Here is an 11,127-nt window from a genome sequence, read left to right as displayed (position 1 = left end):
ACGAGAATGTTACAGAATATAAGTAAATATTGGGTGAGGGTTGAAGCTGGCTGGGGTTCTTTTCTTTCTCATGGGGATTCTCTCCTAGTCTGTACTTAAACGACAGATTGTATCTATACTTAGACTGAGGCTGTATTTATCTACTGGTTTAAGCCTTTGGAGCTGTTGCTTGAAGGAAAAAAAATGTCTGAATTAGTAGCTAATTAACACTGCATTCAGGTCTGAAGCATTTAAGTACCAATATTAATTACTGTTTTTTTTTCACATGCACTACCGCTGACCTGTAACCATCTCATGGTATTAAAAATGTATTTTTAAAACCTGTTTGCTTGCGAATTGTGTTACTATGGAGATAATTTAGTCTTTGTTCATGGCTTTTAACCAAGTGTAAATTGTGGCTCATAAAATTACTACTTTTCATTTATGCAAAGAAAAGTGTGAGCACCACTGATCCCAGACTACTCCTTGGGTCTTCTGTTTTTGATAAGTGCAAGAAGGAATCTGAAGTCAGATGAGGGAAGAGAGTCTGCATGCCACTCTTTGCACATTTCATACCAAAAATGTACTGTTTACCCATCTTTTTGGGAGTATTATGGTAGTGAATGGACTCTATTGCTCTCTGAAAATGGAAAACTATCACATTACCACATTAATTGATCTTTGCAAGGGTTATCATGGCAGGCCTTGCTGGAAACCCATGTGTCTGCTACATATGAATAGTAGCATTGAGGCCCCAGGGAGGACTATGACCCATATGGAAAATGGGCTGTTTTGGTGATGATTGAGAACAGATGTATACAGATTTTTTTTATCAAATGAATGCCTTCAAGAAAGCTGTGTTTTGAAAAGATGACATTGCCCGCAAAGTTATTTTTCAGAGATCCAATACAAAGAACTTCATCAATGAATTACACTGGATTGCAACATGTTGGTACTGCAGTTTATCTACATTCTGTATCAATTTTAACCCTTAAAGTTGTTTTAGATTTTGATTGTTGTTATGATTATAGTTGGTTTTTATTATCTTAGATCAGTTGTTCTGGCCAGGAAGCATCCAGAGCATAGACAGTGATGCTCATACCAAGGATGAAACAAAACTGAGTAGTGCCTGGGAACCTCAGTGTTCCAAGCTAATTCAAAAGGATAGGCAGCAGATTTTAGTCAGTGTTTTAACTGAGATATGGATGTTAAAATATCCCTGTATGCCCTGCGAGTCTACGCTTGTTTAACCTCTTCACGGGGAACTCAGCTACACCCCACTACCTTTGCACCACATTTAAGTTACTAAAGAGTAGGCAAGGGTTAAAACCGGACCGTGCAGTTCTGTGACAGTGTTGCCTTAGCACAGATCTGCTTTTGTGAGATACAGAAGTTGTTTAAACAGCTTGTCCCTTAACCTTCACCAGATGGATGTGTGCCGGAGCAATTCTTGGATTGGATTCAGGAGCAATGCCCTCCAAAGAGAACATTTATATTTGCATGTTACATGATACATTGTCCATTTAAATGGGGTGTGTTTAAAACTGCAGTAAACACGCAGGGACAGGACATGTGAGTGTAGGAGGGGTTTCCAACTGGAACATTATAAGGACACATTTGTTTATCTGTGCTAATCCCAGATGCCACATCAATTATTCTGTATTTTGTTTGAATATCAAAAATTTGCTGAATTTGATGTATGTTCTATTTTGAGGATCACAAATATAGTACATCTGGGAGTCTTCTCAAAGGGAGAAAGGGTCACAACTGCTGTATAATTATGCATCCTGCCATCTTCTTTTCTAAATTCAAACTTCTACCTCATGAATTGCGAACAAATTTGCTTAGCCTACATGGGCATAGAGAGATTTTATTTGTATGGAAATATTAGCTGCTCACTTATCCCAATCTGTAATATTACTGAATTTGTCTTAAAGACGTTAAATACTGAATTGCAACGCAACACATTTTGCCATTAAAATTCTGCTCAATTCGCTAATATCTCCAAAATACCATGCCTTGACATCAACTTTGCTCGCTCCTCGCAGAAAAAAAAACACCTGTTTTTCTTACCACGTCCCCGACGCGCTGCGCGGCCTCGTGTGAATTGAGTGTGCGCGCTCTTTATGGCAGGTCGAAGTGAAAAAGGAGGGGGAGAAACGAACGTGCATGCTCCCGTCATCGGGGAAGGGGGGATACAGCAAAAAAAAAAAAGAAAAACAGCGTAACAATGGCAGCATCAAGCACCCCACTGTAGATGGTTGAACAACCGAACCACCGGCGCCATGAATTAGGAATACGTATGAGTACGACCAGCATGTGTCCGCTGTAAATCCAGAAAATCACATGGAGAACGGAATGGCTGAGTCCCTGTTTATTTCGTGGAATACGAAAAAATCTGTAATATAAAATGGAGTGGTAGTGGGAGAGAAGCGCGCTGTCTCCATTACCGAGAGGCGCGTCCACCTGCTGATAGTGGAAGTCCGGGTTTGGAAAACATGGAGAAGTCTCAGCATTAAGGAAAAAGACAAATTTCCCATCATATAAAAAGAGACGGGGAAGTGAGATCCTGGCGACGGGAATAGTATTAAGAGGTAAGTTGGTAAAATAATGCGGTTACATTTACTGCAAAGTAGGCTTCATCCGTGCGAGAGCTTGCTGATACATGTTCTACAGTCTGTCTTCTACAGCTACATAGAAGAAAATTGGGCTTTTATTTTTATTTACATTGCGCAGGCATAGTGTGGTCGCGTATTGGAAACCTATGCATTTTCATGAGGCAGCGGTGTCTTATGAGCCGCGTTCGATTAGCCTGCTACCTAATCAAGGCAGCTACTTTTGAACTCTGCATCATTACAATGATTACGAAATCCCGAAAGTACTTGATGATATATCAATTCATGTTGCACGCTGAAACCATGGGGGGTTAAGGGTCGTTAAAATACGAGGTTCCGCTGGAAAACTTAGCTCAATTACTTTTTTCAGGAGTATTATGGTGTTCACAACCCCGAACAGGATAAACGCACATATTCCTGTGGATTTTTTGTGTGTCTGGTCAGTGGAATTGGTTCAACCGTGTGGTCATTGCATAGTGTCCTACGACCTTTGCAGTATACAGTGTAGCGCCGCTTTGTTGTAGCATTCGATTCTGGGCATGTAGTTGGTTGATGCCTATTTGGGAGATAGCCAAGGGGATTACTGCAGAAGCCTTCAAAGATTGCTTCTAGTTTGTAGAATCCTGTGCAGTGTTTTGTTTTAGTAATTGGTTACCTGGATTTACAGATATACTTTTTATCTTTTAATGTTACTCTTCCAGTCTATCAGTGAAGATCGTCCCAATTATTTTCTAGATCAGTTTATTAATGAATCCAGTATTTGGTCAGGTGTTGAAATGTATCATGGTTACCTTAACCATGCTCTCTGTATGAGTTTTATATAAAGGCAATTTGATGAATGACTGTTTCTTTATTAATTCACATAGTATTGCATAGTTTGTGAATTACTGATGGGATATTTACCCTGTCACAGGTGGTTACTCCTGGGATAGCGCTGAATTGCACGATGAATTTTTTTTTGTAAAGGACGTTTATATTTGTTTTAAACTTCATTTCTCAGTTGCTTTGGAGCATCACTTTACACATTATGGTTTATGGTGAATGTTAATTATTATATTGTAAATGCACAAACATTGTCAGTCATTTATGCAGTATTTTGTATGATGGACAACATAGTGACTTGAGCAAACACATAGGCCCATCCATCTATGATCTGTATTCTGATCCTTGAATTTCTTTGATGGGGGGAGCTATCTCACTAGATCATAAACATTACTGATGCAGACTCAACTGTGTTTTCCTCATGACCCCTCCAACAAGGTGAACAAGGTATCCATCTTCGAGCTTTGTTCAAGGGAATTAGTTTGTGCTGAAGGGAGTTTACAAGACCCTGCCAGTTTCTTGTATTGGTGGGAGGATGAATGTTGTTGGATAGTTTCAGGCCATTGACTTAAAGTCTGCTGTGTAGTTGTGCAGCACCAATAAGTGAACATGTGTCCCTGACCTTGAGGTTAAGGGCCCCTGATAAAAGCAACCCCTGGGTATAATTTGGGAAGGTTGGCGCTGGTCCTGTATTGCAGACATACCCAGTAACATAATCTGTTTCGTGTCACTTACATTGCTTTTCCTTTCTTCACCATATGAAGAAGAAGAGTTTTGATTTTCTTCTCATCCTGAGATGTTTTCTGAGCCTTTAAAGGCATCTCTAAAACATTCACTTGTTTAAATTATAGATATTTCCATAGTTTATATGATGATGGATATTTCATCAAGCACCTGTTTCTTAAAGATAAAGTTGTGTAATATACAGTGTGTGTTACAGTGATAATAGCACCAATAACAAGAAAGCAATATTTGAATCATTAAAATGCAATCAATGCAATCAATGCTTACTGCTGAGTATAGTACAGAAACCGTGTATTCTGACAGTTACCTTTAAGTGGAGGTCGCATTTGAAAAGCCTCAGATGGATCACGTGAGCAAAGCTGAGGGTTATGATGTTACAATGTTACCTTGCTGCATGTCACGTGCCAGGCACCTGAGTATTGCCTTGCAGTCTGAGGCTGGATTGCTGTGTGTTACAGTGAAACTGACCCTCAGGGGAGCGGTGATGCCAGGATATTGTGGGAGTGCCTGTTGCGCGGGGCCTCGCTGAACAGTTGCCTGCCATGCCCGGTTTCAGCCCACGGCAGCGGGCCCTGCTGTCCCGGACTGCGCAGCCGCGGTGACTGCGGCGGCTGCATGCTGTAATTAAACGGAGAGGCAGGGTCCTAGGGAGACGACTCGGCTCTTTGATTGCTTTTCGTGGCCAGAGGGAAGGAGCTGAGACTCTTCCAGTGGGGCGGAATGAGTGCTAAGCTCTTAACTGCCTGCACTGAGCTTCTCAGATTGACTCCGCGACGATTCTCACGTTTGTATCAGGGCTCGCCCACTCGCAAAACGTTGCTTTAGTCACAAAGGCAGGCCTTCCCTCTCAACCCATGGATGTTCCATTATGTTTATATGTGCCTGCATTGGTACGGTGAGAATTCCAAGGGTTTAAGGCCCTGGCATGTGAGTGTTCCAGCCAGGGAGAGTGGGCAAAGACTGTAAAGTGAAAGACAGTTATTAGTCCTGGAGCATGCATGTCGTGTTCACAGCAAAATACTGCTGTGTAGACACACTGCTCTTGTTGACATCTGGCTTATCACAACATCACTTATCAATTGCTGGACATGGCTTTCTAAGCACTGACCTGTCTCCTTTTGCCTCTTCTCCCTCCCAGGTGAGTGAGTGTTGTTACTTTATTACTGCAAATCCTTGGCAGTGTGCTTGAGTTCACACCTTGCTGGTAATGGCTTACCTGTATCTTTTAATAGAGTACGTCCGATGTAGAGGCATCAGACAGTACAGCAAACATGCTTGAAGGTGAACTGTTAGGAGGAAAAGAGCTAGGAAAAGCGTGCTTAACACTTTCCAAAAGGTTTCCTTTACAAACGCTAGATCTTTGTGCAATCGGTTATAATAAGGCTGAAAATGTTCTTAAAAAGCTATGGAGATTTCACATAGCAGCTGATTTACACATTTTGAAAACAAGAAGAATTAAACATTTAAAGTGCTAAAGGTAGAGAAGAGGTAACTGACCCCACAAATCTCGAGAGAATTTAAATAGCCCATCCCTGATTTAGAAGATTTCTTCTCTGCAAAAGAAACCTCTCGATTCACTAACAATTAGCAGTCATATTACAGTACATTGTATTTTCTTGATATGCAGATATAAATAAAACTGCTAAAATTATGCTTCAGTAAGAGTGAAGCTGAGCAAAGTCTACTACACTAGCTGGGCTATTGCACCCTGGGGATTCTAATGTTATATAGACATTTTTTGTGTGCTCTATGACTGTTTGAGACCTGATACTGAATAAATTAATTGCTGATATCTTGGAGCTGAAGGGCATTTCTGAAGTGTTACTGATGACAAAATGCATTCTAAGGCAGGCTTTGATTCAAACTCAGCGGAAACAGGAGCATTGTACAGCATCAGGTTGTGTCCACTGGATCCTTTTAAGAGGGGCCTGGTGTGGACCTGGTAGGGGTGCATTCTCAGGGGGGATTATGGAGAACATGTCCCTCGAGAAAACAGGCCTCAGTGATGACAGGGGGCTTTTGTGCTGCTCACCCCTTGAAGCTAGAGACTAGTTTAATGCACTGGCACAGTTTGGGGGAGGAGACAGCCAAAGAAGCTGGGTATTAATGGGAACTGAACAAAAGATCAGGCCGGGGTTCCTCCAGCTAGCATTCTCCTGAAAGCAGCAACAGAGTGTTTTTAACTCAATTTGAATTTTTGTCACCATGTTATTTTTGGTCTTCCCGTTTTCTGCTTTTTGAAATGTAAATCAAATTAACCAGCACATTTGTGTGTTAGCAGCCTGGTTTGTGTTAGCATTGTAATTCTGAGTTCAACATGCGTGACGCCTGACAAAAAGTAAACAAATAATCGCAATTAATTCTCGTTGGAGAGTTTTTCTGGGTGTCGTTTTTCAAAGACCAAATACAAGCAGTTTTTAGGGTGATTGAATCAGGGCGATGGATTTAGCAATGGATGGCCTCCTGCCACCACAAGGTTCAAATGTGTTTCATTAATATTATTCTGCAATTTACAATTTTATTGCTTTTCAGTCATACACTGCAACTTTCATTATTTAATGAATGGCTTCTGAAAACTCACTAGAACACAACATTGAGCCATGAATTTGTAAACCCTGTGTTGTTGCCTGTTTCTATGTCGGACTAGTACTGTATGGAAAACATACACATACACAGTTAGCCTCTTACACTGAACACTGGTAACCACCAGAAAAATGATGTGTACATGGATTTAAATAGAATTTTGAGTTGCATGATGCACAATGGCCATTTTGTGTGCCATATGATTTTATGAAGCGGGTGGAGATAAGAATAATATTATATGAATTACAGAGTTCAGCATTAAGGTTTTTTCAGATTTGCCCAGCTGGGCAAGTGGGTCAGAAATGTAATTGCCTGGATATAACATACTTTAACTGTAATGTAAGGCACACGGACATAATCGTTGTCATATGTTTGATCTGCATGTTTTCTTTGCAAATTATTCTCTCCATGCAGAGATCCATTAGACCTGTTCTGGGGTTGGCTGCCCTTTTTTGGTGCAATGCAAGCTTTCTGTGACAGTGACTTGCCACCACTTTTTAGTTTCTGTTTGCTGTAATTGAATAAAACTCTACTCAAGATGATGAATCTGAATTATTTTCTTTAAAAAGTGGCTAAACAATTCTCACTGCACTCACCCTGTCCTCTCCCAGTTGATGAGATGTAAGCGAGTGAATGTCTGGGTCCAAACTGGAGACCTTATCATAACTGGGTTCCAGTTTGAGCTGCTGTCATTGCGCGATCTGGCTGCATCATGCTGCTTCAGCAGTTGTGAGAAATGTAAGCAAGGTACAAACTCTACTTTCTCTAACAGAAAAGTTTACAATGGCTAGATACTGTAGCTAGCTGGCTGGTTAAGTAGCATACTAGCTAATTAGTTAAGGCAAGATGGCTGAGTAAAAACATGGGTGCACTAGCAGTGAACAAATTTACTGGCATGTAGCTAATGTTAGCAATTGAATTTACATTTGCTAGCTAGCTAGTTATTGTTTCAGGCACATACCGTTAAGGATTTTGCTTGGTGTAAATATGGAGTTGCAGAGGTGGAGCTGATGTCAGCACTTATTGCAGGTCAGTTTATCAGGCAGATCAGTTAAGTTGCATCAGGCAGTGACACTGGTTTCACTTGTTTCCAGATGAACAAGTATAGAAAGTCTGTCTTTACAGAGTTTTACGTCACTGAAAACTGCAGGAGGTGCGTTAGTGAGCAGTGTTTGCAAGCCCACAGTGTGGCTGTACGTGTGACCGAATCTCTTAGAGGTTTCTTCTTGAAAGTCATCTTCAGTGATATATTAGCTATCTGGTTAAAAATATCTTGCTCGTTAACATTAACACACCACTACCCAGCTGGCTGGCTGTTTATCCAGCTGTCTAGCAATATAATGAACACTGTTGATTTTGGCAGCATTTTGCAGTTTTAGTGTTAGTCTTTTGACTGAAATATGAAGTGTTAGTTACATTTTTATAATTTCTGTCTTAATTTCTGTCTATAATTTCTGGCTGATGAAAACTGGCCATTTTGGTCTAGATCTAGTCGCATCTTTTTGTGTAACATTTTTTGTTTCTGTCATTGCATCATTACAAACCTTATCCTTTCACTGAACACACACGCATGTGCTTAGACAACAATCACATCATATAGCTTTAATTGTTAAACAAAAAAAAAAAAACTATTGTCACGTTCTATCCTAAGGGTCAGGGACTCCCAGCTGTGTATTTGATATCTGTCACCACTAGTAAACCTATTTAAACTATTACAGGTCTTTTTTTTTAGTTGACAGGTTGAATCAGGTGTGCTAGTACTTGAATAGATCTAATACTAGGAATGATTGGGTCAAGTGTTACATGACTTCATAAATACAAGAAAAAAAGAGTGGACATAAATTGGTATTCTAATGTAGAAGCTTATCAAATATATACAATTTATTCCTGTTTGATTCAAGCTGAGTTGTAACTTCAAGGCAATTAGTCACTAGCTAATATTATTTTGCCTTCATGCCAAGTGAATGTCAAGTTTAGACCTTGTGGGAAGATTAGTATGTTGCTCTAATACTCTAAATTTGTACCAAGCCTCTAAAGCTAACTGATAAATTGGCCTCCAGAACATATACATCTAGTTGCAGCAAATACAGCATTTTCTGTAGCATGCCTACCTCATTTTTTCTCTGTACTCACTTAAAATTAGCATACTGTAATTAACAACAGCATGGTAGACTGATTTTAAGAAAGTTAAACCAGTGAGGACAGCATGCAACGTCAATAGTTTCCTAGCTAAATATAAAACACATTCATTTGCAAAGAAAACATTAATTTGAATACGCAGTCCCCTTACAATTGTGCATTGTTTTATAATAATGTACAATCACGATGTACTTTCCATACCTCTTCCATATCACCCTTAAATGAGCCTGCAATCTTTTTAAATATTGATGTAAGCTAATGATACAAAACTATCTGTCCAGCTTAAGCTAGTTTTCAATTGATAGCCCTGTTGGCAATCAATACATGACCAGTTTGATTAGACTTGCTCTTGACTCACACACACGTCAATAAGATGCCACTCTTCTGGCTGACTTGCAGCTCTAAGCTTTGTCATCAAGTGAACAAATTCCTTGCCAGCTACACATTTTTTTTTTTTTTTTGTATATCCGATTGTATTGAATCTGTTTTGTACCAACTCATCCAAGCTACTACCAGTAGCAAACAAACCAGCTAGCAAATGTGCCTTTAGGTTGCTGCCTCCCCAAGAAAGAGGCAGCAGAGAATTGTTTGTGTGTATTAACCTGCACTGTGAAGAGACAAGCACGTGTTATTTGCTGACCTGGGTTTATTTCTGGCTGGCTAGCTAACTTGCTTCAGTCTGGTTCAGTTGCTGTTGAGAAACGTGTGAATATTGAGAAGGGTAGTTACAATCAAATAACATATTGACAGGGACTATGCATATTATTTTGTATTTTTACACTCATGTAGACTAGCAGCTAAGAAATAGCCGAAATACACATCATCCCTTGTTAATGTCACAGGCAATTGCTACCTTGTGATATGGATTTGTATAGTCAAGAAGAGATCTGAACTTGAGAGAAATTTACAAGGCTGGTAGACAGCAGACAGTGGTCTAGACAGTAAACAGTGGTAGACAGCTAGCAGGCCATCACAGTTTATCGGGCTACCTTGTTCGACTTGGTAGTGTGTTTGAATTTTGATGTGTTTTTTAAGGTGTATTTTGCAGGCAATCATTCAGATTGTAGCCAACTAAGATGATTCAAGATTTTAGCATTCAACCTGCTGTAAACAGCGTAGGAAGTTTACTTTTCACAACACTTATTAATGGGAAGAATTCTGTTGTTTCATCTATCTGTGAAATGCAAGGTGCTGTTGGTATATGGTTGTGTAATGTATAAGTAACAACTAGATTCATGCTATGAACTGCATCTGGAAAAGCACATATACTGTGTTGAGTGGCTCTGGTCTCTGTAGCAGAGCTGATCAAAAAAAAGTAAATAAAAACATAAATATTTGTTCTCATTTGCAAGTCCATCAGGTGTTACAGGATTGGGCATGTAAAGAGAGACTCAGACAGGTCCCTAAATATGTCCCATCTATAAAGAATTACATTTCTTAGGTGATCTTCCAAAATGAGGGAAGACTGTAATGATGGCTGCTGTCGAGAAAGGTGTTGCGTTTGGTTCATTATGGCTAGTGTGTACTGATATGAGAGATAAGCATTTGTAAAGCTATGTCCCCATATACAGGGAACACCAGAGAACAGCCCTAATTCATAAGCACAGGAAGTTTCAGTATATGCTATGTGTCTCCGACTTAACATTTTCATGTAGTTTTCTTAGAAGTTCACTTCAGCTGTGAGATTTTTACATTCTGTTGATTCATACTCACACAAATAAGGGAAAGGCAAATAAATCATGAATGACACAACAGACATTCGATCCCTCAGTTATCATAATTGTGGTGTCTTGTGTTTTAAAATGTATTTTTATCAATAAATGTTTTATCCATGAGGGCAAATGAAATTAAACACAACCCAAAATGGTTGCAGTAAAATACATATAAATTCAGTATAATTATATCACATTGTTACGCTAGTTGTGTCCCCTATCCTTTCAGTAAATCCTTATTTTCTCAAAATTGCCCCCTATCACATGTTCTGACATTACTCCATGGTTACACTGTGCTTTGTGTTTGTATTGAGTCCTTTTTAGTTGTGTAATTTAGTTGGTACTTCACTTAAATATGACTGTACTGAGTATTTTCATCAGTCAACATTTCAAACATAATGGTCGCTGTCCCGCCACACCTACTTAGTGTGAATGCTAAAACAAGAAATGTGGAAAACAATGACTTTTGCATATCTGTCATTTTGTCCTAAAATAAAAAAAAATGGTACTAGCACTCTGTGTCTGGTTACTGT

At 39.5% G+C, this 11,127-nt stretch overlaps 1 protein-coding gene across 1 annotated transcript in view; it reads left to right on the top strand.

Moving 5' to 3' along the window:
- Positions 1-2,217: 2,217 nt before the first annotated feature.
- The window catches only part of LOC118774749 (neurite extension and migration factor-like), a 103,726-nt gene continuing 94,816 nt past the window's right edge, over positions 2,218-11,127 (top strand). The window contains exon 1 of the mRNA XM_036524221.1: positions 2,218-2,573. The gene's annotated coding sequence lies outside the window, so the exon portion shown is untranslated. The remainder of the gene's footprint in view (positions 2,574-11,127) is intronic.

The sequence above is a fragment of the Megalops cyprinoides genome, chromosome 3 (genome assembly GCF_013368585.1).
Source record: "Megalops cyprinoides isolate fMegCyp1 chromosome 3, fMegCyp1.pri, whole genome shotgun sequence".
Lineage (NCBI taxonomy): Eukaryota > Metazoa > Chordata > Actinopteri > Elopiformes > Megalopidae > Megalops > Megalops cyprinoides.
Note: the sequence above shows the minus strand (reverse complement) of the source record. Positions and strands in the feature narration are given on the sequence as shown.